We start from the raw sequence: 22,746 nt of genomic DNA, 5'->3' as shown, positions 1-22,746 counted from the left end.
TCCCACACGCCCTCCTCTCCGCACAGGTAAACTTTCTACTCCCACTTGCGGCGAGGCAGGGAGAGCTCAGGCAGGGAGGATCCAGGCGCGGATACCCTGGGAAGCCTTAGATATTTATAGAAGCACAGCCAGAATATGTCAGGAAAGGTGGCTCTCAACCCCTTCACGCGGAACCGCTCTTGGTTTTTAACAATAGGCCGACAAAATCCCGCAGAAATGTAGCAAGGAGCTGCTGGAAGGATGCAGGCAAAGGAGGTGGTAGGAAAGGCGCGCCCCCGCCTCGGCATGCTCGGGATGCACCAAGGGCTCCGAGTGCCTCGAGGCTTGCCCCACCCCGCAGCGGGGCTGGAGGATGACCCCCCTCTTCCTCCCTCTGCCGTGGGGTGCGCCTCCCGTTCCCCTTGCCGTCCCCCACCCAGTGCCAGCCTTGCGGTCTGGGAGGGAGAGGCGGCTGGGGCAGCCTGGGCGGGGGCCTGGCCATGCGGGTGAGGGTGCCTGGCAGGGGCTGGCCATGCGGGTGAGGGTGCCTGGCAGGGGCTGGCCATGCGGGTGAGGGTGCCTGGCAGGGGCCGGCGGTGCGGGTGAGGGTGCCGGGGGTCCGCCCCGGGGGGGCCGTGCAGCAGCTCCCCCTGCCCCCGCCGCTCCCGGCGTGGGGGCGCGCACACCCACGCGTGACCGGCGCGGCGGGCACGGGCTGAGGCTTAAAATAACCCCGAGACGTTCAACACCTTGTGCCCGGCGCTCCCGCACCCCCCGGCTCCCTTTGTCTTGCCACCATCTTACGGAAAGACTCACATGTCACGTTACGGTCGGGATGCACCGGTATCTCTCGCGTATCTAGAGCCGAGCGGCACGATAGCCATTTTGCATCCCTCCCGAGTGGGCTGGGGAAGGGGCTGCAAGGCGAGGGGGAAGGATGGGGCGAGGCGAAGAGGGGCCACGATGCCCGCTGATAGCACCAGGGGTACGGGGATAAATTAAAACACGTGAAGTTGCCTGAATACAGCGCCTCGTAGGTTCAGGCTAAGTCGCTTGACGTGCTTGGACTTAAAATAGCCCTCCACCTCCACGCAAGCAGGCGCACTGGCCCCGGCGCTGGGCGGGCTCCTGCCGCGGTGCCAGGGGCGGCCCCGGCCACTCCCCGGGCCCCGGCCCCGGCCCCCGCGTTAGGCCGCTCACGGTCGAGAGCCGGCGTGGGTTTTCGGTAATGCACCGCCCTCCCCGGCAACAAGCGGGTTTCTACGTCCTGTTGTTGCTGACCGGCTCTGCTTTCGTATCAAAGCATGGCAAGGAGCCGCTGGACCAGTGAAAAGGAGGAGGCAATTTGCGGGTGGATGGATGAAAATTATTTTCGTTTTCACCCCTTTCCAAAGCTGTGTTCCTCCTTCCGTGTCTCTCCCGACCCCACCTGCCCACTGCCCACCCCCCACCCCCCCCCCGAAAAAAAATCACAAGGGACTTTCCCCCAATTCACAACGTGGTACCTAAGTCAAACCCTTTCGCCTTCTCTTCATGTCCTATTTGATGAGCCAAGAGGGAATCAACATGTCTGGTGAATGTTGGGGGTTATTTTCCCCTCTATCTGCTTCTAAAAGCAGCATCTCTAAACCTTTTGTTCTACCGTGAGTGATCATCCCTGGGCAAACCCGCGTACCAAAATGAGCTGCAAGCAAAACCACAGAAACAAGAATTTCCCTACCTTGGTTTGTAGAAGCAGAACCTCTAGACGGACAGATCAAGGGAGAGAGCATGTTGGGAATGTCCAGTCTCCTCTTCTTGCTTGCATATCCACATAAGAAGAATAAGGGTCGGGGGCAAATGTGGGGGAATGAGTTAAAAAACAATCCTATTTGGCTGTAAAAAAAATAGAGGTTTCTTTGTGGCAATCTTGCGTCTTGAAGCGGTGCAAATTCAAAAGCTGGAGAGAATCACTTCAGAGGATATTCAGCGCGAGTGGTGAGGATCATCAAATGCAGGTTCCAGAGTAAGCATTCCTTTTGCCTTTTTAATGATTATTCTTATAATTATTCTCTCTCTTTTTTTTTTTTTTTTTCCTGGAGCCCTAGTGGAGGAGGTTGTGTTTAATGCAACTGGAGGTCGGTGCCGTTCTTCTGTGAAGCATGATTATCCTCAAAGCGTCCCCTTCCTGAAGGGAAAAATAAGCATCAATTCTGTATTAGAGGGATCTGAAGGGGATAGAAAACGCTCCCCAACAAAGACATTAATATATTGAGAAGAAAGGAAGGCAAAACGCATTTCCCAATACTGCACACAAGCTGAATTTAAAAAAAAAATTAAAAAAAAAAAAAACAGCTGGCACGAGTCTATAAATAATTCAGATACGGGCTGACTACACCATTCCCGGGATAGGCATGCATACGAGACGAGAAAGCGGGCGCGATGTGAATCGCGGAGAGAAAGCGGCTCCCCCCCCGCGGCCCCCTCCCCATGCACGCACAGCATTTCGCCCACCCCCGGGCCCAGCCCCCGAGGGCTGGCGAGGGCCGTGCCCACCCCTCTGCAGTGCTGCCGGCTCCGCTGCCCGCCGCGCACACGCACCCGCACCGCCGCGGGGCTGGGGGCACGGCGGGGCTGCTCCACCTGCCGCGGGCCCCCGCCTCCTTCGGCCCCGGCAACACAACCCTCCGCTCTCCGGGCTCGGCTCGGGATTTTTTCTTTTTTTTTTTTTTCCTAGGGGTGGGTGGATGGCTGGGAGTGTCCCCACCACCACCTCCTCCAGCACAGCCGGACAGGGCTTACAGCTATGCAGGCATTTATTTAATGAAGCCGCAGATATTTATTTCTTTTCCCCTCCTTTGTCGCTCGGTAAAAGATTCACACTTAGAGCTGTCATAAAATCCAGACCCACATACATACCAGCAAATCCTGCTTCAAGCATTCGGGCTGCTCTGAGTAGCTACTGCCCCCCTCTCTGCCTGCAAGGCTGATCCGCCTCAGACATGCTCAACTTCTTCATTCTCTTCTCTGGTACTGCCCGGGTGGGAGATGAGGGGCGGGGAGGTGGAAGTGCTCAGAGCATCACTCTAAAAATACATTAAAAAAAAAAAAATCTCTGCAATATAAAAGCTCCGAGAATGCCTCCCGGAGGTGGGGAAAGCATGGGAAGGTGAATTAATAAAGCAGCTTAATAATTAATAATAATTAAATATACCCGCGGAAAATGGTGGGGAGGGGGAGATATCGAGGGGCGGAGAGGGGAAGCTGTGCGAGTGAGCAGTGGGGGAAAACGGGGGGAGAAGACGAGGAGGAAGGACAGCACGGGCAACGGGAGACCAAACCCTGGCCGCTGCCGGCGGGAGGGAGCAGGTCTCGGCTCGGCGGGGGGAAGGGGGAGCCCGCTCCGGGCGGCACCTGTGCCTCCGGCCGAGCCGAGCCGGGCCGGGCCGGGCCGAGCCGCAGCCCCGCGGGGACCGCCCGGGGCTCCCTGCGTCCGGCGCCCTCTCGGACCGCGACCCGCGTGTTTGGAAGCAACCGAGAGCAGGAATGCTTAAAAAAAAATGTATTAACAATAACCATAAAATAGTAATAATGAGAAGAAAGAAACGGGCACCCAGCCAGCAGGCAGGCAGCAGAATTGGATCCAGAGGAAAAGAAAGCAGTGAGAGCAGAGATAACGCTAATATCCAAATTGGATACTCCACAATTAAGCCCGGTGCTTTAATTGCTATTCTCAGAGCCCCTTGGAAGCTAAGAAACGTGAAATCAGCCTGAACAGAAAGGAACTCGTGCCTTCATCCTCATCCTGCCCTGCCCATAGATGCCTGCACCCTTGCAGCCCATGGTGCTCTCAGCCTCACTGCAGGAGGGCAATCCACTCTGTGGTCACAGATCCATCCCTGTCCCCTCCTGTGCCATGGGTGGCCTGAGAAGAGTGTGCTCTACCCCTCTCAGAACCAGAGAATGGCCCTAGAGTAAGTCTTGCTCCCACCAGGAAAAGCCAGAGTGGGTAACAAAGCAAACCTCTTCCAGGTGGAAGTGTCAAATGCAGTGTCCTTCACTCTAGGGTTGCAAACACCCACTCTGCCAATGTCTGAGTCTTGGTAGGAGATTTGGAAGAGCTCAGATGGTCCTTGGTGACGCCCTAGAAACAAGAGCACCGAGGAAAGCCCTCCCCCTGCTTCCCTGCCAGCTCCAGGGTCCTGCAGGAAATCAGACCCCAGGCCGAGCATCACACGCTCTGCCTCAGTGCCAATGCAGACTGCACTGTCCAGCCTTTGCATCCCTCCACTGAAAGCACCCTCCAAGGAACACACAGTTGCTTGGACCTACCTAGCACTCTCTATGTCCAGGAGCAGTGAAGAAGATGCAGCTCAAAAGACAGGCAAGGAGAGCTGGATCCCACATGTCAGAGAATTGTGTTCCACCTTTGCTGCAGGTATGTATTTGCAGGGCAAAACATGCATATGGCCAAGGTTTCTGAGGGAGGAAGGCCTCCTAAAAGAGCCACTGTGGAGTCTCTCTTAACCCCCAGGTCCTTTCTCAGTTTGTACCTCAGAATCGATCCACATGCTGCAAATAGAGTTTGCTGGTCTGTAGGGAAGGTTATGGACAGAAATGTGGCTGTAGCGCTGTGTGCATCTATATCAATATGCCATCTGGAGCTTGAATGAATTTCTGTTTCCATGTGTAGTGTGTGTACAGTGATATTTTTTCATGTAGCTGCAGTGACCACAAGCAATACCAATCTGTGCTTGAGCTCTTTGACAAAAGCAGACACCAATATTTTCATTTTGACAGCCTGGATCTTCCTGAGGGTGCTGGTAAGGGCTGTTCTCCTGTAAGAAAGATTTTCCTAACATTTTTAGGCATGCTTTAAAAAGTGACTATGATATTTTGCATTCTAATTTCAGTAAAAATGGAAGACATATTAGCCAAAGCCTAAAGTAATCTGAAATTATCTCAGAACAGTTGGAGAAAAGAACTGTAGAGTGATACTTACATACAGAAGCTGCTAATAGCTGAAGAGATTAGTCATTTGACTTTGCCATTCCTTTCACTGATAATAGTGATACAGGAATAGCAGATGTGGTTTGGCCAAGGGATGTTTTTTCCTTTCTGTATGGCAAGAAGGGACAAACTATGACTCTACAAGTCCTCCTGCATTCTTCTGGATGAAATAAGCTGACAAGGAGCTTGACAAAAAGAGAGGGAGTGGTTTTCATCCAGCATATTACTTAGAAACACAAAATGAAGGGTTAAGTATTTCTAGGAACAATTTTCTGACAAGGGGCTGCAATCATTTTAAGGAAGTCAATGATATTTAAGGTTATATTTCCCTGTGATCTTAAGATGAAGGAATTCATCAACTGTTTTTCTTTATAAAAGTACACAACTCCACAGTTACATGGTACATGAAAGCCTTGTTTACTTTCAGGATGAGACTAGTTGCCTTTCTACTTGATAGATATCCATGAACATCTTACATAAACATAATATATATGTATATTTATCATTCCCTCCTAAATAAATCATAAGGGCTAAGTTCTCTATAGTGATTAGGGGCCTGAGTGTCCAGTTCAACAATTTTTTTCAGACAAAATGGGTACATTCCCCTTGATCAAAGAAATCAGGCTTAATTACAAGTTTGAAATCAGGCACATAAAAATGCCAATTGCTTTCAGAATTATCTTCTCAAGATGTTGCACAGCATCTAACCCCCAAATTATTTTTATATTAAGATGTAATAGTTATTGTAAATAATGTGTGTGGAGGTTGGCTCCAAATAAAAAACGTTGCAAAATCTACAGCAGCACAGTACTGTGGCAGGGTTTACTCTCACTAGCTTGGGTAGGCTTGTTTTTTTCTCCAATCAACTAAGATGAATAAACTGCATGAAATGAAACAAATAGCATCTCTGATAGGAAGCAGTTTTTCAAACATCTCTTTAATTCAAAAACACTTAAATGTTGTTTGTAAGACAAATTGAGGGATTTATTTTAAACGGGTTCATGTTTACTATAAATTAAGGGCTACAGTATTTTTGTCCTGCCTGAGATAAAAGAATGTGAATGAAAGTTCTTATATCAAAAGCAAGCAGGGCTGGATGTGGCAGTGATGATGTTGGGGAGGATGCAGTCCAGAAGAGCCATTCTGTCACAACAGAACAGCCTCTGCCAGCACTGACAGGGACCAAAGGCCCTACAGGAGCTTTGACCCTTAGTCAAAGACCCTTTGATACCTGCTGACTTTGTAAAATCAGAGCCTATTTCCAGGGCCCTAGATAAATGGGGTCTGCAGCTAAGGGAAAGGACTTCCACTTCACAGGTCCTCTGTTCAAACATAGACACACTTGCATTAGTAGAAGAAAAGCCATGTCTATAGAAAACAATTTCTTATAATCAACGAAATGGATCAATTGTTCTGGATAATTCACACCATAAAAATGTTTTCCATAGTAGCACTCCTTTGGGTGTTTGCACATGGGCTGCAGAGCATGGTAACCAGGACTCCAGCTGCTTTTACACGGTGCTCTGTGCCCTGCTCTACCCAGCCAGTCAGGTTATAAAGTGGCTGAATACATCTGTGCTCTTCTCCTGGTGTTCAGATACCAGGCCTGTGTCAGTTCTGGAAGATCACCATAACATTGGCCACGCAGGTCCACAAACAAGGATGCCATGTCACGATGCATAAAGAACAGCATAGAAGAAATTTTATCAGCTAATTAAGGGAAAGCAAGTGGAGAAACAAGCATACAAACCTGAGAGTGGCACAAGCACCTGGCTGAAGGACTTAGCTTAATTTTGGTATGAAACCTGTTTTCATTTCTTTTGCACATGGTTCAGGACCAAGAGATTCTAGAGCAAGATTGAGCCAGAAGCCACTGGTGGGGAGATCTCATCAGGAGACAAGGACACCTGGGCACAAGGAGACTGATCACTTTGTTTGCCACTCGGAGGACACTCATCCTGCCAGCAGCCCAGCAGAAGGGAATTGTGAGCACTGCTGCAGTTGCTTTGAAGTGTTACACATGTTCTCTCAGCTGTCATACCAGGACACTTAGCTGAGCTCTCATCATTTTACACTGCAATAGTTGCAGCATCCCCTACTGTCTCTGCCATGGTCAGTCTGCCCCAGAAATCCTAACAACTAGCAGACTGGTTTTTTGTAATGCAGAATCAAAAACAATGTGAAGCAGATTAAAGGAGAAACAGCTTTCTCTGTCTCTTTATAGACTTGTTTTATTATTTTGAGTATGGAATGTCAGGCTCACTGAAATTGGTTGTCCTGGATGGTCATTTATGTATGAAATACAGGCACATTAAACTAAGAAACTGTGGAGTTTGTTCTTTCAAATGGAAATGTGTTATTTTTGAACTGCAGAACTACAGACAGGATTTCAAACTGACAGTGTCACTTCTCTAAGATGATACATGGCTCTTCTTCCTGTAGCACACCCAGACTGAAGAACCTATCCATCAAAAGGCAGCACATCTATCTAATAATAAATAGTAATTAACATCAAATGCTGTACTGTATTTCATCAAAGCATGGTACAAACATTAGCCATAGATGGCACCCCTTCTACCCTGCCATTCAGAAGCAGAAAGGCTGAAGCACTCACTGCCTTGCATCACTCTGAGGAATACCTTTCTTCTCCACCTCTGGGGTGCAAAGATCATTCCAGTGGCTGGAGATTTTGTCCCATCTCACTGGTCTTAACAAGATACAGTCTCCTGACACACCTGAATGAATGGGAAACCACAACCCTCCTGGCAGTCATCTCCATCTTGTTCCAATCCTAACAAGACAAACAGATTATATGGGGGTTTTTTTCTAAAATCAACTTTCTGGTTGATGAAAATCTTACTGGTTCTCTCCAGATTCAAGTGATGACTCTCTTCACTGGAAGAGCTGCAAAATGGATTAGGCAGATTGCCTTCACGGTTTAAAGGAAACTGAAAAACCGCTTTCAGTAAAAGATAAAGTGTGGCTTTTGCCAGCTTATCGTGATGAAAAGCTAAAGAAGAGTTTCTTCAGCAAAGTACCTGCATTCACCTATTCTCCATACAGGGCATACAGCAGCCAGAAAAATCACCCTTATGTCTGAAAGCTGTCTTTAATGTTCTAGCAGATGATCCATCAGAGCATTCAAAACTAAATTAAAATCCCAAGGAGGAATAGGGGATTTAATTCTAGGATTAAGCTTTGAAGTTGCTCCCAGGAAATAAATTATTATTGGATGAGAACCAACACACCAATTATCTAGTTTACTGCTCATGCTACTGAGAGCTGCTGCAAGCACCCTCAGGGATCCGCTTTACCTAGATGGTCTGATCTTTAACACAATATCCACATAAAGGCAAAAGCTCAACTAGTCACATGCCAAGAAACTTCCCAGACCCCAGTGTTAAAAGGGAAACTGCCCACTACAGATATACAGGGCAATAAGTTTTCAGTCGCTTAAGTTCCCTGGCTTTCACCTTTTAACTTGCTTTGTTGTAGATAATAGAATAGTTAATAACATGCCACTTCTTTGCTCCGTGTGTTACAGTTGGGTCAAAGTTCTGCAGTATTGGTGCTATCATAAATAAGCAGATTTATTTTTCTTACCCAGAAGGCCTACATGCTAGTGAAGTGGCTAGGAAGCCCTACTCCATCTCAATGGCCTCTAGACAAAACAATGGGACATTTCTAGCTTTTTACTTGCTATTCCACAGATTTCTTAACACTACCCAGAATACCTCAACTTCACATATGCAGCTTCAAATCCTTTATGGTTGTTCACTGGGACATTGCTAAAACATGTACCACTTCCTATGAAAAGGATAAGTTAAATAGCTCCAAGACTGATAAAAGTGTCTGGAGCAAAAAAGAGTACAGAGAGACATCAGAGCTGATATTTCACTCAAACTAAGTGGTACCAGTTAATCAGTGCTATTATAAACTCACTTGGAACATTAAGTTACTGCAGGTAAAAAAATAAACCCTTCACTCTTAAAAATACATGTGTCACCACTGAGGCCAAATCTAACAGCAGAAGTGTCCACAAATATTTGGTTTTCTCCTAAGGGATGCATTTTTTGTTTAAATGCCTTGTGGCATAAAAATACTGTCAAAGTATCACTACTAATTTCCTCCCAAACACATGGTTCCTATCTTTTCTCCATAGTTTTTTTCCAGTCCTTTACACAGGGAAACAATGTACACGAAGCAAAGACAAAACCCCACCCACCTCCTATGCTCTCCTTCACCTGCCAAGCTCTGTAAGAACTTTTGATGCCATTTATTACACACAAGAACCTAGGGAGAGGGTATATCCAACAAAGGGATTCACTTTAATGTCACTGTGGCATGACCAGGTTGGTTAGTGTCACCAGCCGGGCTCCCTGTCAGCACAGTTCTGAAAATCCCCTAGTTCACAACATCCTAACAGCCCCTGCTTTTGTTCAGGGAAAGTTTGGGGTTGATAACAGCACCAAGTCTCTCTCTGTTCATCTCATTTCTCCTTCAGGTGAAGCAGATGGTATTCCCAATAACTCACCAAGAGGGTGCAGGGGAAGAAATGGTAGGGAAGGAAAATATTATTTATACTGTCAAGGATTCTGAAAATAGAGCAGCATGACGTTAGAAAAGCAGATCACTTTTCTAACACAGAAATACGGGCCTGAAAGCCTTCCTTGAAACAGAAGCATGAATGATTTCACTAGGAAGCCAAGAGCCTGTGAGCTGGTAACGTTCTCACTGGGTTTGAGTTAGGTGCTCGCTACGGCATTTATTGTGCATTTGCATTGACCATCTAATTTAAGACAAATGTTTTCTTTACACACACTTTAAAGTGAAAAATTAGTTCTGTTAGCATGCAGCTGTGGTCCCCCAGGATAGCTCTTTGCCCAGGGGCAAACAGAAGAGAGATGTTAAAGAGCTTAAAAGTAGTTCTGAAAATCTGCCCATGGTCAGTTGAGAGCCAGCAGCATTAGGGTCACCTGCTCCTCTGCCCATTTGTTTAGTAGTCTCATTAATTCAAAAGATGGAAAAGCATGTGTTAAGCCTGAATATTCACAGTCCTGGGAGAGAATATCTACCTACAGCAACTGAGGTTATCCTGCTGCTCCATCACCAGCACACCTTCCTGATAAAATAAGACCTACCATTGGCAAATTACTTTATGCAAATGGAGATAGATTTCTTTTGCTTGAGCTGTTTCCAAGTGAGCCAGCTGACTCAATAATTCAGCCCTCTGGCTGGAAGAAACATTAAGATTTCTGTCAGATTACTCTATATTCTAAAGAAAACTGCCACCTTCTTTTCCCCTTTACTTAGATATCTAGGAAGAGGCAATAAGCAAAAGACCTCTAGTACACTTCAGCTGCATCTTTTAATCTACCATCAAATTGAAATGGAGGCATTTGTCTCAACAGCTTTGAAGCCCAGCAGCCCATTTTCACTCTCATGTTAGTTCTGACCCAAACTCAAACCTCAGCATTTTAATGGCATGCACTACCCACAAAAGGTCTCATGCTCTGATGTTTTTCTCTTTGTTTTTTTCCATACCTCAGCTGTAAACCTCACCCCAAGACCAGGCCTTACTAAAATGTAAGTTCTCTTTCCCCTTCACAGTGTTTATGAGCTCAGAGCCAAGGTTATCTTCAGCTGACCAGATTCCATCCTCCAGAAAGTCTGTAAGTATGTCCTCTACCTGCCATGTTACTTCAAGGATGCAAGTGTTGATTATGTTTCTATGCCCTGGCAGTGGGAAAATGCAAAATACGGACCCTTGCTGTGAATGAGCTAGGCCTTTTCCTCGCTCCTTATTAAGCACCACATTCAGAAAAGCACACGATGTTCTGTCCCTCTTCCCTCATCATCTTGAGAAAATGTCCACCTAGAGCTTTGGCCACACCCTGGCAACTTTCCCAGCCCAAGGACAGAGGCTGGGCATTACAGCAAGGCAACATTTATTGGAAGAACAGCTTAAAGCAGCTCACAGTGAAAATCTTGGCTTCTTCTGGCCCTTGTAGATAGGTTTGCCTGAGTAGAGGGAAATCTGTGACTGCATTCTGTGGGTTTGCAACGAGGCCATTTGTCATTTGTTGTGCCCTTTAAGCGCAAGTACATTAAACTCCTGTGGAGTTATGGCTTGTTCCCCTGGCAAAAATGCAGCTGGACATCTCTGCTCCAGCCCATATGTCAGTCAAGAGTCAGAACCCTGGGCTTGATGTGCTACCAGGCTCTCTCATGCTGACAATGAGGGAACCTGCAAGCTGTTGTGCCCTTGTTGGTCATGTTCTTATCCCAGGCCAAGGACAGCCATGTGTTTTCAAGCTGAAGGAATTGTACATTTTTTTGTCATAAACTGACTGGTGCCACCTGTATGACTCAACTTTCTTAGGCCCCTATCTTTTGCCTAACAGGTTTTTTGTTATAGCCCAGCCTCTGCAGAGAACACTGTCTCAGTGTCACAGACAACAAAGGGACAGTCCACAACCTAATGAAATAAAAGCACAAGGAAGAGGGATATCACTAATGCCACTCTTCCCAGAGATTTTCACCCTCAAAAACATTAGAGAGAGTCTATGTCTCAGTTATATTTTTCCTTGTGTAGCTCAGGGGATGTAGAGAGAAGAGAGATGCTGGGAGAGAGTAATGAAGAGATTTACTATTTGGCAGAACTATAATTGTATGTCAAGGGTCATTTAGTGTCATATTAGGAAAGGATTTCTCCCCCCTCCAGAGGGTGATTGGGCACTGGAACAGGCTCCCCAGGGAAGTGGCCACAGCACCAAGGCTGACAGAGTTCAAGAAGCGTTTGGACAATACTCTCAGGCACATGGTGTGACTCTTGGGGTGCCCTGTGCAGGGCCAGGAGTTGGACTCGATGGTCCCTGTGAGTGCCTTCCAACTCAGGAGTCACCCAATACTGGTGATGTTGTTGGGCTGAGCACAGGTAGGTTTGACTTCAGTAAATCCAGTGTTGATGAAATGGCTCCTTGCTGGCCTCACTGTCTTGTGGTGTCCAGAATAGGGTACAGAAATGTCAGCAAAGCCTGGGATGCTGCTACAGGTGACTGAATGATCATGCACATTATGACAAGTGAACAGGACCTGAAGGCACAGTGCAATGTCCATGATGGCCAGAAGCAGCCAGAAAAAGATGCAAGAATTAGATAAGCTGCATCATTTGGAATGCAGGCTGGTGGCTATGTGCTAGAAAAGTTACTGTCCACAGGCAGAAAAAAGCCTCACCTGACTATGATGACAAAGAGAACTACTGACTATGTAGGCATCCAACACACGCCCAACAGTGCCTGCATTAATGCCCATAGAGAAGGTCAAACATCCCATTCAACCATTCATTACAGCCTATGTTATAATGGCATAGTACTCCTTTTTCTTCATTTGGTGAGCTGTCACATCAGGCTGGCAATTTGTAGAGGCATGGGCCCAGCAACTGGAGAATTTGTTCAACTAAAACTGTTAGTACTCCCTTTGGGACACTACAAGGCGTGCAGTGACATGGGGCCCATCAGGATGGGATGAAAAGTGAACACCGTGACAGTGCTTCCCCCTTCTGTGACAGCCTCAGTGATGAACCGAGGCTGCTGCCCATCAACAGAAGCTGACAGCTGTCCCTCTGCACCCTTGGCCTTAAAGGCTGCATGCTATGCTGGCAGTCTTGGATGTATGTGACTTCATGGCACAGCAACTCCAAAGATCTTCACATGTATACAAGCACCTGCTGCTGCTGGCCTTAGCAGATGCAGAGAACATCATGAACCCATGGAGTGTTGGTCCAGGTCTCCCAGAACTGCTGGTCTGCAGCACAGAAGCAGGAATCAGGGTCAGTCACTTGTAGCTGGGGAAAACAAAATCTAAATAGTGCCTCAAAAAAACAAGGGGGGCAGAATGGCTTTTTTTCTCTGCCCAGATATACTGGGTCCCAGAGTTGAGAATAGACAGGATTCTGGAAAAGGCCTTGGTACCAGACTAGGTCCCCACCAGAACAAAAGGATCCCACATCATAGGATCCCTGACAAGAAACATGCAATAGCATAAGACGACTGGGGCTGGGTGCAGGCATCCAGGTAACAAAGGTAACAGTTGAGTTCAACCTGAGTTCCCTGTTCCTCAGGCAATTCCCACTGTCTCCCTCAGCCTTTATCCCCCAAAAATGCAAACTGAGAAATTTTCCTTTCTGAGAATACTAAAAAAAAGACTAGGGCACCATAACAGCTGCAGAGAAGTCTGACTTCAACCGTCATTATTCCAATCATGTAAATCTTCAAGGAAGAAGTGAGGAGGACCATGCAAGTGGCTGCAGGAATCCCCATTTGAAATGGCCATACCTGGTAGAGGGCACCAGACACAAGTGGATGATTCTGGTCACCCGATGCTGGAGGCAGGCCAGTATTGAGCAGATACCCACCACACAGGATAGCACTGCTTCAAAACCCAGTGACCTGAAAGGACAGCTTACCTAAGAGGCACTGGTGCCCTTGAACATGGTGCTAACATGGAGCAGAGTTAGGTTTCTCCTGACAGGTAAGGAAATGCATAGGGAAACTGGTTATGCTCATCTGCTTCTACAGTAATCCAGGAAACAAGTCCTTAGCTGTAAATAAACCAGCTCACAAAAAATAAACCGAGTTGTATGGATTCTTTGCTTAATGGGAACAGCATGATGAGATCACTGACACTGGCTAACTTCCTGGGACCCTCCTCCCAAACTGTCACCAGGATCTGCATTATTCTTCTCTACCAGTAGCTCTACTGCATAGAGCTGAAATAACTAATCACACAATCTCACAGGTCTCAATGTCACAGGTTGTAATGATAGGTCCCAAACTATAAGATAGCAAGAATCTTACACATGTACAGAAGATAAATGTCCCGTGGAGTTACTGCTCAAAAGACCACTTTCAGAGTTTTCATCAGAAGGAGCGGTCTCCTTAAAAAATCTCTTTCTCCCAAAGCTGACAGAGTTCTCCTTGGTGCCTCTGTGTGCTGCAATGAAAGTATAATCTCCTTCAAGGGGGTGAATAGGAACAACAGGTTTTGGTATTAACTACTTATCTGACTGTCATTGCATCTGTGACATTTTTGTTTCCAAGTTTCTCTTAGTGGCTGCAAAGGTTGGGAACTGCAGAGGTGCTGTAGAACTTCAGGTGCTTGGCCTGAAGTCTGTGGGCATCTTAGAGCACAAAGTAACAGCAGCCCCTCTTCACCAACCAGGCAGTCATAGGATCGCAGGATAATTCAGGCTGGGAGGGGCCTCAGGAGGCTCTAGTCCAATCTCCTGCTCAAAACAGGGTCACTTGGGAGACCAGAACTGGTTGCTTAGGTCTTGAACCAGATGAGTCTTGAAAATATCCAGGGATGCAGACTGCACATCCTCTCTGGGCAATCTGTCCCACTGCCTTCCTGTCCACAGCCAATTCCTGCAGAAGCATGGAAGTATGCTCCACAGGGTCTTTGAGCCCAAAATTCTGAGGAAGACCATGTTGGCTGGACAGCCCAGCATGCCTTCACAAGGGCATGAGGAGGCCTGCTCCACAATCCCCACACAGTCATATTCCATGGATCTCTTCAAAACCCTGGTCAGTACCAAGACAGGGTGCCTATCCTCCTCATCACCTGCTCTGCCCACATCCCTGTACAGCATCAAGATGCTCACCAGCTCCCTATCTCCACATGGTTATTGTACATACCCTTGTCCCCCAGCTCCCCCTTCTCCTCCCAGTGAGTATTCACTAAAGTGTCCCCTCCTTGGATATTGCATCTGAATGGTGACAACAGGGTTGCCAAGCAACATGAATCCTCCAAGCAACCAACCATGGCAGATCGCAGCAACCCGCTGCAAACCTACTCCAAAGCTTACAGGCCTGACACCATTTTGTCTTTTATCATCTCTTTCATCCAGCCATAGCTCAATTCCACTCAGATCCATTGTCTGCTCTTCCCTCATCAACCAACAGCACCATATCCCAGGTACTCCTGCCATTTCCAACCTAAATTATCATTCTATGCAACATACTAAAGGCCAGCTCCCTCTCAACAGACCGAGACAAATGATTTAAGTGCCCACTACCTGCCTTAAGCCCTCCTTCCTCTCCACAGGACTGTTGGAACATACAGAGTATTTCCCCCAGGCTCACCCCAATCTTTGGAATAACGTAAAATGTTTTTATCTGCCTTTGGAAACACACATTGTCCTTGCAAGTCTTCAGCAGATGCAATGACATGATCATCCTGAGGAGGGTGGTGGTTCAGTCAGCCACTGGAGCCACAGGGCAGGCAGACCCCAGCTGGCCACTCTTGGAACAAATTCCTTAGGGACTGTAAACCACAATGGCAGGAGAGAAACACAAGGCAGCAAGATCCAGAAGTGACTAATTGCTGCTCTTTATTCTGTCTTTCTGCTTTTCTTCAGGTGGCAGTCACAGCACCTCCTGGGACCAGCACTAGTGGATCCCAAACACCAAATCCCTTGTCTCACAATCACATAACTTCCGGTACAAGGGAGATGGAGGCAGAAGGTCATTTCTCTGCTTCGCTCTCCTGAAGCTTTTAAGCAGATACTGTGAGCAAATGAGAGGCAGTAAACTCTTGGAAGGCACACTCATGGCACTCAGGAGAAATTGAAGGCTTGGCCTTACTGCCTGCAATCAGCTGAGTTTAGAGGGGGTGGAGATTCCAGGATGAGCCAACTGCTGTCTTCACTCAGCACAGCTGAGAAAGAGGCTCCCCAGGCTGCCTTGGGCAATCTCAGAAGTCACCCCAGGAGAAGGCTGAGCTCAGGGGCTCACGTGCTGGCACCATGAGCCTGGGATGGGTGGCTGTATGAGGGCAGCCCCAATAGCTAAAGGGCACACTGCTTTTACCAGTTATATCACCTTTAGGAGCTGGGATCACCTCCATGGTTGGCTCCAAGATGACCATCTAGGGAGAGAAGACTTAGTGGCCACTTCTTTCCAATGCACATTGCCTTTCATCCTGAGAGACTTAGAGAAGGATGTTGGTTTCCAAGTTTATTGTTAGGTTTGACAGGGCATATCTACACTACTCCATGGTACAGTACACTGACATTAGAAAATCCCAATTGTGGCATTTAATGGTGCCAATAATCAGCCCATGTGCACTAGTTTGCCGATAGGAATTCTGGATTTGGTCTGTCCAGACCTAGGTTACAGATATCCACCTCCAATTCCATTGGCTGTACAGCCATGCCCTTGTATTGATGTATTTTAACAAGATGTATTTTAACCAAAGCTAACTGAAAAGGGTTCAGATTAAGTAAATCAATCCTCCCACATAAAGAGGCTGCATAGACTTAATTAAATTGATAACTGGGCCAACCTGAACTAAACTAGCTCAAATTTGGGTATAGACAAGGCTTTATTTTTCTTACTAAAATCATTAACTAATCCAAGCTTTAATGGGCATTAACTGCATGGTAACAAAAGCGAATACTCAGTCCAGTCTTCTAGTGTCTCTGCCTCCATCTGGCCCCAAATATAACACTCAGGAGAGCTGGATACACTCCTGAACCTACCCTCAGAATCAGTATTCATTGTGTTCTCACCTGAAGCCCAAAAGACTCAGTAAAATCGCTGCTTTTCCCATAAAAATAACTTTATGGAAGCATCTATACAACCATTCCTCACAGAGGAATCTGAGCAAGTCTCACTCTTACAGAGAAGCTATAATTTCTGAAGAAGCAGCAGTTAACCAAATAATTCTGTTCCAGCATCTCATCTATGGACCCTGTATAGGGATGATGGTATTATCCTATTTTTCTTTCTCAGCTAGTTAATAGGAAATCCCCTTTCAAAGGCAATTTCCATTTTAAATCACCCACATTAAGAGAGACATGTTTAATACCAATAAATCCGCTTTCTTAAAAGAGACATAGAAGCCAGGCTCATCGGCTGACTAAATCCTCTCCCCCCACCCCCATTTCTGCCTCGCAATCTGTAGATCTTGCAGAAGGGTGATCTAAGACAGCTGTAGTTAGCTAGCTACACTTCTGAGCACTAAGCTGCTCCTCGCTTTGTATTCACTCTGTGCCAAACCAAGGTCACAGGGACACGAGGCGCTAAAGTGGGAGTTGCAGCCAGAGATGCTTGGAGGCTGCGTTTCCACACACCTCCCATAGCAGCCTCTCCCTACATCAGTCTCCCACTACAAGTCACTGTGGGGTGAGTGCTATCTAAAGCCTCTGCAGATGAAATTATTTTTTCTCCTCAAAGCTTTTTGTAGCACACCAAGGAGAACCAGCCTCCAATTCACTGAGGGATCACAATGCTCAAAACACATGGCCTAAGGGCCCCTCCTCATCTACGGGGACCCAACTCCATCTCCACCAGTGCTTCTCCTATCCAGAGGGACTTCTAGCATAATTGCTCTTGCAGAGAGCTGTAGCACACCTTTGGCAGAGAAGGGGGTGGCAGACTTTCCAGGTCTCTTGTGTGCCTAAAGCCACAGCCAGCAGTGGGGGCAATACTAAGGCAATACCCCATCAGAAGCCAGAGAAGAGTGACTTCAAAGCACCCCCCACAATGTCAGTGCTGTCATCTTATTGCAAAGTTCCATACCATTCTTGGTGATTTCTCATGGACATCTCCTTGTAGCACTGACTCCTTCTTCTTCACAGCACAACCAACAAACCCCAACACTCTCACTCTCCTCAACAAGCTAACCCACTCTTTTGTAGCACTCTTCTTCTTATTGGACACAGCTGTGGCCTGTTAGGGGCAGGCCTGCTCCTAACTGGTAATTAGCACAACTGCAGCTCCTCAGGGGTGAGATTGCCTCCTGCACTATTCTCTTACATTCTATCTCCCCACAGGTCAGGGCTGCAGTGGCATAGGCATCTCACTTGTCTGAAAGGAATAGACAAAGCTGAATGAAGTCCCTTTTGCTTCCCCTTGCTATGACAAGTACAAGGAGGAAAAATTACTAGGTAAGATAAGGCTTAAGAGGGGAAAAAAAGCAAAACCAAGGCACAGCAGAAAACCTTGGCCTGGCTGTTCTTAGTGCTGCCAAGTACTGCACCAAAGCCACCCATGTGATTTTGCCCTGCCTCATCATGCAGCTCCCATAGCCAGACCTTCTGCTGGCAGGTAAAATCCTGTGTCCCTGCAAAGCCTCTCATGGGAGACAGCTCCCTTCACTGGACAAGATCGTGACACAGCAGTAGGAATCCCGAAAATTACTTTGAACCTTCTGTCTGAAGCAGATATAATTCACTGTGCATTTTCCCAGTTGGAAGTCTGAACTATTTATTTGGAAAACAATCCTTGTTTGTCTGATAGCAAAGGGATCCATTTGCTCTGGACACATCCCTGTTCCTCCATCAAGCTCCAGCTCTGCAAGCACCCCTAGAAGTGGTGTAGTCATGCACAGGCATGCCAAAAACAGCATCACCACCAGCAAGTACCCACCTGTGTGCTTGTATGAGGCAGGGCCCCTCAGAGTGGTGGGACTGAGCCCAGTGACTGAGGAGGGCCCTTCTGCAATGTCCCAACCCTGCAGCAGGACCCTTACAATCAGATCCTTCCTTTCCAGGACCACTGCCCCAACAAAGCCTGTTGATAGAGGAGCACTTCAAAAAGAAGTTTATTTCTTTAAGAAGCATAAAGGTAAGAACAGAAGACTCTTGTTTCATGCTTTATTGTTCAAAGAACCTTGCCCTCATTTTGCTCCACGACTCTGAGACTGACTGGGCATTGCTAAGCAGCAAGGACAGGCCTTCCACTGTGGGAAACCGCCCTGCCTTTACTGGAGCAGGAAGCCATCCTCCTCCTCCTCCTCCTCCCTCGCAGCACTCTTTCCAGTCTAGATAGCATGGATAATTTTATCTGTTTCTATGCTCTCCTTAACCAAAATGGTATTTCTTCAACAATTCCATAAACACAGACAAGAGCACTTTGCTTTCAATCTTGTACTTATTTTCCACCTGATAATAAGATCCATTTCTTGACCTGAGAGTGCATAAAGATTAAAAAATTACTTAATCATCTAGTCAGTGGAGAGAAAGAGGAAGGGCAAAAACATGAGTTGGGGGAGCTTCATGGCTTTCTGCCCTGCAACTTGTCATAATAGGTCATAGCAGTTAGGTTACATTACAACACAAGACCAATTAATGATATGTAGATCAGGGTAAAGCATACAAAGATTAATATAAATTTTATGCAACAGCTTGCTTAAATAATGCTTCTAGGGAAAAATAAGTTAAGAAAACAGTGGGAGGGAGAGCACACAATCCTCGTTTTCTGTTATTCCAAGACAATTTTAACCTGTTCAGTGGGCAAAACTCCTTGCTTGACCAAAATATTTTTGCTGTAAAAAGATTAATTAGTACCATACGTAACTTCTACCATGCCCCAGGGTGGAGTTAGGTGCATGCTAGAATGTTCCTATCTGTCTGTATCTGCATTGAACTGTTAAGCAGATGCTCACTGAGGAGAAAATAGACTGCAATAAACTGGCACTGACACAGATCTGGATTGCTGGAACTGCTAGAGAGATAAAATTCATTTAAGAAATGTGGTTTCCATTTCCATTTTCCTTTAATAAAAAGCTATTGAAACATTAAAAATATCTACTATTTCAAGCAGCATACTGTACACATAAGTAAGAGAAGAAACAGAATTCATTTTATTATGTAAAATGTAATACAGCCTAATACTGCACCTCATAGAAGAGCCAAATTAAAGTCCTTTTTCAGAGCAAGGAACAAATCCTGTTCTCATTTATAGAGCTGACCTATAGTTAAGGTCTGGTCCATTTTCCATTTTCAAAGCCATAGTCCATGTATGAGGACACACCACAGATCCCAATAGGAGAACTGCACAAGGGAAAGAAGAGAGCATGCAGTGCAACACATCCAAGTGGAGATCTCTAGCTATGCTGACAGTGGACTGCCCTTCCTCCCTCCATCAGTCTCCTCTTTGGTCTTACTCTCAATGCTCTCTCCCAGTCACTGCACAGAGTTAGCCAATACACACTCATTATATTAGCACAGCTCTTCCCAGAATGGGGCAAAACCCTACAACAGGCAATTCTTTGATCTTCATGCAAATCTCCCCAAGTTCTGTCCAGGCTGCTTCAGCAGCATGTAATGAGCTCCTATCCTGTGCAATGAGTAGTCATGACAAAACCCCAAAATTACACCGATAAATCATTGTCTCCTCTCATGATACCAAGAACAGTAATTATTCTGCCAAATTAACCTGCCTCCAAATCAAGCCTTTGGTCTTGCACTCCAGGAAGATTTAAGAGTAGGAATTTGAAGTACTCTTAGTACTCAGATGAGATCAGAAGCAGGAGTGGAAAGCTATAATGGAGGACTATATGCCCCTCCCCTGCCCCTGTGTAAGTCAGGCTGACAGCTCCAGAGCTGGTGGTTAAGTTGTCACACCAGCATTCCAGGGATCTGTGAAACCTGAACACACAGCACCCTAAGCTTGTCATTATGTACCAAAAAGAAGCATTGCCATGCTAAGCTAATAGATTATCAGGTCTTCTTTAACCATGTGACCAAAGATCATCCTGGACACTATAAATTGCTGCATAATTTCAGCTCTGAAGACAAATCTGAAGAGTTTTAAATACCATTTTTACTGGCTATGACCCCCCCCTCCCCATTCCATCTTGTATATTTCTCTAGGAAACATGAGCATCACAGTGCTCAAGTCCCATCTCTTTCTGGTCCCTTGCATTCACTGCCTTGCACCACCCTGTTGTATGAGAAACATGATCCAAGGTGAAACATCAACCTGCAGAAGGTTTCCAGGTCACTAGCACAGTATGGCAACCCAGAATTAGCAAGAACATCAAGACTGACAGAAAATTAGCAGAAGGCTCATAGCTATACTAAGTTTTTGGTTTCCAGGAAGAAGCTAAGCAGCCATTTCGTTATAGCCACACTTTGAACACTCTTGCAGTGGCATAAGGAAAGCCAAAAAAGTACCAGTGCTCTTTTCAAGAATGCCTTGAAAAGCATTTGTGATGGAGAAGAGGAAAGTGCCACGTTTGGGGGTGGTTCCTGATACAAGACCCTTTAGATTCTCAGGGAGCAGAAGGGGCAGGCTGCTCCACAAGGAAAAGTGAGAAAAGCTGGGCACTGCAGGACCACACCGTCACCAACACAGGCACGGCACCTGAGCAAAGCCAGCACAGCAGTCACCTTACAACCACAAATCAAGTCCAAGGTCAGTCCAGGAAACACAACAAGATTCATCAAAGCTGTGCTGCTCACTGCACAGCTCAGGCTCAGAGCAAGGCTGAGGCTAAGGCATCCCCAGGCCAGGGAGCAGCCAGAGACAATGGGTGGGGGTTCCAGGTGAGGTGCACACAGCAACTGCAGCCCCCCGGAGCAGTGGGGCTCAGCAGCAGCTCGCAATGCTCAGTTTCCCATGTCAGGGCCATGAGTCAGCTTCCATGGCTGCTGCTCCAAGTTTTTCACCTAGCAACAAGACAGACGGATGGATGGGGGGGGGGGGGGGGGGTGTTAGAAGAGATGTTGAAGCAAAATGAGATGAGAAAGACAGAAACTAAATTGTCAGGGAGATTAAGAGAAAGATGCGGTGCCTGAAGCTATTTCAGCTTCTAAAGGACAAAGTTGGTGGGTAGCAGAGTCCCTTCTGCACTTTAGCCTTCCTGGCATGGACACCCCTCATGGGGTGAGGGACACATCCAGGTCCCTCTTGAGCCACTCTGCAGGTCTGTGGGCTCCTGTGCTTTGATCTGCATGTCAAAAGCTCTGCACCAGCTCCTCTGTGACCAAAGGCTTTGTAATTTGCAGTGCGTAAGCTTACTCCGATTCTGCTTCTCACCAGGCAGCACAAAGTGCTCTGTCAGGGGATAGCCATGAGACAATTCTCACTGTGCCCACTGAGGAATAGCAAGTAAGCACTACCCTAGCTGACTTTCAGCTGGTTGAACTGAAGCCACTGGGAGGGTTGGAAGGCATGAAGCCAAGAGCTGCCCAGGGAATGGACCCCATCCAGGGCCAGAGCCCTGTACCCTCCCACAGTACACACCATGCTGCAGTCCTTCCTGCTGGTGTCAGGCTTAGGATCAGGGAGAATAGCCAGGCTGCTGCACCACCTCTTCCCAGAGGAGAGGGTGCTCTCAGAGACTTGAGGGTCAGCACTAGGGAAGGCTGTGCCTCCTCAAGCTCTAAAAAAAGGACTTTGTTCCCGCTCAGCAATTTTTTCCCATCTGGGCTAAATCCACTCTTAGAAAGAGATAGCTCTATCTCCAGGGAAACAGGCTCTCTGCACTCACAGGGACTCAGCCAGCTCCCTCTCTCCTTTTGCTGTGGGGTCACTCAGCAGCGAGGCTGAGGCACCACAGGCCATGGGGCTCATGGGGCCACCCCATGTCTGGAGCACAGGATGCTCCCAGGCAGCATGTGCCGGTCTCTGTGCTGGAGCTACACAGTACCTTTGTGAACTTGCCCAGCTCTGGAGAGCTCACACAAAAGCGATTACAGAGATTGACCATGCTCAGAAGTCTCTCATTACTGAGAGTGACTCGTGCAGTCTGCTTTGAATCTTCTTATTTGCCCAAAATAGCTTCATGTTCTCAGCACCAGTTTTCTTTGCAAAATCATTCACTGCCCTCCTTCCCACTACAGAGAGCCAGACATGTCCTGCGCACCAAGAACTCCTCCCCAGCTGCACTACACCATCCCTGTCTCCCCTCACAATCACCCTCCCATCCTCTCCCCTTCTGGGTACTGCAAGTCCATGGGGTGCTTTGGGCAAGCTGGGAAGCTAA

The 22,746-nt window shown here is 47.1% G+C and overlaps 1 protein-coding gene across 1 annotated transcript in view; it reads right to left on the bottom strand.

Moving 5' to 3' along the window:
* The window catches only part of GRIN2B (glutamate ionotropic receptor NMDA type subunit 2B), a 204,932-nt gene extending 203,039 nt beyond the window's left edge, over positions 1-1,893 (bottom strand). The window contains exon 1 of the mRNA XM_058805276.1: positions 1,700-1,893. The gene's annotated coding sequence lies outside the window, so the exon portion shown is untranslated. The remainder of the gene's footprint in view (positions 1-1,699) is intronic.
* Between the last annotated feature and the right edge of the window lie 20,853 nt (positions 1,894-22,746).

Source organism: Ammospiza caudacuta, chromosome 5, assembly GCF_027887145.1.
Source record: "Ammospiza caudacuta isolate bAmmCau1 chromosome 5, bAmmCau1.pri, whole genome shotgun sequence".
NCBI lineage: Eukaryota > Metazoa > Chordata > Aves > Passeriformes > Passerellidae > Ammospiza > Ammospiza caudacuta.
Note: the sequence above shows the minus strand (reverse complement) of the source record. Positions and strands in the feature narration are given on the sequence as shown.